Here is a 4,621-nt window from a genome sequence, read left to right on the forward strand (position 1 = left end):
AGACATAATAAAAAGCGCAAAGCTATCCTTCTAGCATGAAGGAAAATAACCAAAAAAAACATGTGAGGCCAAAAGCAAGTAGTAAAATAAGAGGACCGAACTATAGTAATCAAAAAGCATAACCGAGAGTAATTATCCAAGTTGGGATTGGAAAATTAAGTAGATACTCAAAGGTGTTGTTACTGGCAATTGTGATGCCATGGAGAGTCTAGAGTATGGAATTATCTATGTTAGAACATATGACAATTAGAAAGTTTGTGAAAAAAGAGGTTTTAGCAATAAAGTCCCTTCAAAATTCCCAAAAACAATTCTAAATAAGTTAGTACCTAAAAAGATAAGTGTAAATGGTTCATAAAATACATGAAATTAAAGTGGCACAAGTGCCAGAAGTGTAGTTTTGAAGCTTGCCATAAGGCGAGGCTATCAAAGTTGGGGAAGTAGTTCCTGAGTGTTTAAAGAGATGGTTTTGAACAAAAATTGATGGTTAAGAATTTTCATGCTTATGCATGAAACTATGTTACACTAGTTGAATGACTTGTAAGAGAGATTGGCAAGTCGGGGGAACAAAAACCCTAGTTGAAGGTGTTGACTTCAAAAAGAAGTGGCCTATGGGGCTAAGCATGGAAGAATCTATGCATAATCACAAACTTGTCAAGTGAGAGGATTTGACAATTCAGAGAAACTAGGTTTTTAAGCGTGATCCGTAACATACTTTATGTATAAATTGGTGCACCGACATGGGGAGTCACGCTAGGCATCTTGGAGTTGTGAGACACAAATCCCTAAACCCTAAAGTGGAGCTAAAAAGGTGCCATGTGGTAGTGGCTAAAGCAGAAGCGAAATAAACATAATACATTTGGACTAAAAGTTTTGACTTGGACAATCGAGAGTGGGAGTGGAATTCCCAACAAAGTGGTCAAGGAACGAGCATGAAATAAGTAGTAAGTGAATCTCTAGAAAAGGGACACAAGAGGATCAATACATGACATGTGGAAGTGTCGAGATAGAGTCCGAGATGGAGTCCAAGAATGTCGCGCATGTGACTTCGGGTATCGAAAGTTACCTGTCGACCTGTCCTTACGGACACTCTTACCTTACTGCCACGATGGCAGGAGGTCGGTATTGCTGGACCCGTTATCAGTCTCCGCCTAAGCTAGTTGAGAAACTGGTCTTCGCGTGTGCACTTGACCAGATGAGCATAAGGAAGGAATTCCTAAGTGTCTATTTAGTCAAGCATACTTGACCTGGTTAGAGAAACTCATTCGTTGACTTGCACTTGCTAGTGTTGGGAACCCCCGTGATATTGAGCTTGGTCCCTCAATATCGCAAGATGATAGCTTACCGTGTCTGCCAAACACCCTCGCTATCATGCCCTTTGTGTTAGTCTCATTTCGGTCCCAAATGCTATTTATGGAAAGTGTCCAGATTTGCTCATTTGGCATATCTACGGAATGTAGAGATCGTCCTGAACACAATGGTGTTCGTCCCATGTCCAAATTCGCAATCTAAAGACATTCCATATTTAGTAAGTTTCGAGCTTGTCCCAGAGACTAACTCCTAATACTAAGGGAGGCTTGGGGTGAAAGCCCAAAGCGTGTGTTCCTCAAGGGGGGGGGGCTGTGGGGGGTTCCAAATGTATAGTAGGGATAGTGGGTAGGTCGGGCATGGCCGACCAACCTGAGGCATAGTCTAGCTCCCGCTTGCGTGCCTGTCCTTGTTCTGCGTCCGGCTTGGGTCTAAGCCCAAGTTCCATTCCATGCTAGTTGGTGGAGTACCCATATCCTCAAAAGAGTGGCCCATGGGGCTAAGTATGGAAGAATCTATGATTAATCACAAACTTGTCAAGTGAGAGGATTTGACAATTCAGAGAAACTAGGTTTTTAAGCGTGATCCGTAACATACTTTATGTATAAATTGGTGCCGCGACATGGGGAGTCACGCTAGGCATCTTGGAGTTGTGAGACACAAATCCCTAAACCCTAAAGTGGAGCTAAAAAGGTGCCATGTGGTAGTGGCTAAAGCAGAAGCGAAAAGAACATAATACTCTTGGACTAAAAGTTTTGACTTGGACAATCGAGAGTGGGAGTGGAATTCCCAACAAAGTGGTCAAGGCATGAGCATGAAATAAGTAGTAAGTGAATCTCTAGAAAAGGGACACAAGAGGATCAATACATGACATGTGGAAGTGTCGAGATAGATGCCGAGATGGAGTCCAAGAAGGAGTTTAACATGGACCCAAGACGAAGTCTGAGATGGAGTTCAAGATGGAGTCCAAGAAGGAGTTTAAGATGGACCCAAGACAAAGTCTGAGATGGAGTCTGAAATAAACATGAGATGGAGTTCGATATGGACCCAAGATAGAGTCTAAGATGGAGTCTGATATGGACCCAAGATGGACCCAAAATAGAGTCTGAGATGGAGTCTAAAATGGATCTAAGATGGACCCAAGATAAAGTCTGAGATGGACCTAAGATGGAATCCAAGATAGACCCGAGATGGACTCCGAGATGGACCCAAGATGGAGTTCGAGATGGAGTCCGAGATGGAATAATGACGGAGTCAAAGGTCAAATCCGAGATGGACCTAAAATAGAGTTCGAGGTTGAGGCCGAGAAAGAGACCAATATCGAGACAAAGATTGAGAAAGAGACCAAGACCGAAACCAAGACTAAGATTAAGACCAAGTTTGAGTTCGAGTCCAAGTCCGAGGATGAAAGCCCAAAGCATTTGTCTCCCAAACCCTAGGGGGTTTGGTGAACTCTAAAAGTATAATAGGGGGAAGACTTTAGTGGAGCCAGTTTGGTCAGGAAAAGCCAATGTGACCAAAGAAGGCTATACCCATGTGTTAGGTGATGGTATATTCACTAAGGGGTCTAAAGCTAAAGTAAATATAGATAAACAAACTAGGTAGCTTGGTGAAGTGTTCAAGAATTAGCTCTAGCTCCTTTGGGAGATTGAATGGTAGATGTTCCCAATCCAAGTGTGGGTAACACTACCTACTTAGATACCTAGCATGGCTCATCAAAACCTCGCTCTAGCCATATAGCTAGGGCACCTAAGGGCAAAAGGTGTAAAGATGTTGCGAATGTGACTTTGGGTATCGAAAGATACTTGTCAACTAATCCTTACGGACACTCTTTTTTTACTACTATGACGGCAAGAGGTCAATATAGTTGGATGGTAGTCTCTTTTGTGCTAGTAGAGTTAATTAAGCATTTAAAGTGTACTTAGACCAGACAAGTAAGTACTTTTTGATACTTAAAATCACATTTGCAATAAAAAAGTACCTATAAAACTTGTGTAGAGCCACAGTGTTTCGAAATGTCATGTTAAAGTCCTAAACCGTGGAAAGGAAGTAGAAGAGTTCTCTAGTGTAGTGACCAAAGACACAATCATATGATGAGGATATCCCAGAGGATAGTGGGATTTAATGGTTGAGCCTTTGGGCCTTGACCCAATGGCAAGGTTAACGAGCATGGCCCTAGATGAAAAGGGACTTAATAGGGATAAAAGAAGGAATATTAGGGAAAAATGTTTCCCATGTCTTTAAGCATCCTAAGGGTGTTAAGGTGTGGTCAAAAGGTGACCACTCATGGATGGATGGCTTAGTCTTTGATAGATGGGATTATGATGTAGGTGGTTTTAGATTACGAATATGACAATGGTGAATGAGCATGGTTTTAATGTAATAGGCTAATATGTCAATGGTACATTTGGGTGTCAATTATAAAATTGGACACATAGAGCATTTGGACCAAGTGCAAAGGTTAAATTTTATAAATCCCATTTATGGGGCTAGCATATCCCCAAGTCTTGAATAAGACTTATAGAAATTGTGAGTGAGACTCTTCTAAATAATCAAAAGTGTGTTTAAGTGATTAAAATAGAATGGAAAAATTAATTGCTTACAATGCCCAATAGTAAACATCACGACCATGATTACATCCTTGCTCTTGTCTATAAACTTGGGAAGCAACAACATCAACCTCCATTCAAATAAAACTATCTCCCACAAAAAGATAAAAAGAGGTGATGTTTTATAACATTGTGCCAGGCAAAGAGCATTATTTGGCTCTGCAAAAACCAAGAGGCTCAGAAATAAACACTAATTTACATCATTAACTTACATGCTCCTTGATGAATACAAACCAATTGCTAAATTACATCATCACAATCATCAACATGTTCAAATGTGCATTTGAAAATGTTTGAGAGAATGCTCCAATCTGCATATGTGTCACAAATTTTTGGGATCATATTTAGCATTTATATGAGTTTCCCACGTGTCTCCAAAAGATGATGTTCCAATGGTATAATAATTTGAGTGCCAAAGATGATTGCTATCTTTGTTGGGAAGTGTATGATTATCTCAAGTGATTTGCCAAAATATAAAGAATATTAGCAGAAAGAAGGGGGCAATCCACTTAAGTAATTAAACCTCCAAGGATTAGACCATTCTCTAGTACAAAAATTCTAGATAAAACGGCTAGCATCTGTCTCTCTGCAGTTGCAATCATGCAACTCTTTTGAGTGCCAAGAGGCCTGCTTGTTGACCAGTTTGATTCCAAGGATGATCTGATGAACGTGTTGCTTGCGTCGTGTTTCAGAGCAGTTTGCTCTTG

Source organism: Selaginella moellendorffii, unplaced genomic scaffold (genome assembly GCF_000143415.4).
Source record: "Selaginella moellendorffii unplaced genomic scaffold, v1.0 SELMOscaffold_22, whole genome shotgun sequence".
Taxonomy (NCBI): domain Eukaryota; kingdom Viridiplantae; phylum Streptophyta; class Lycopodiopsida; order Selaginellales; family Selaginellaceae; genus Selaginella; species Selaginella moellendorffii.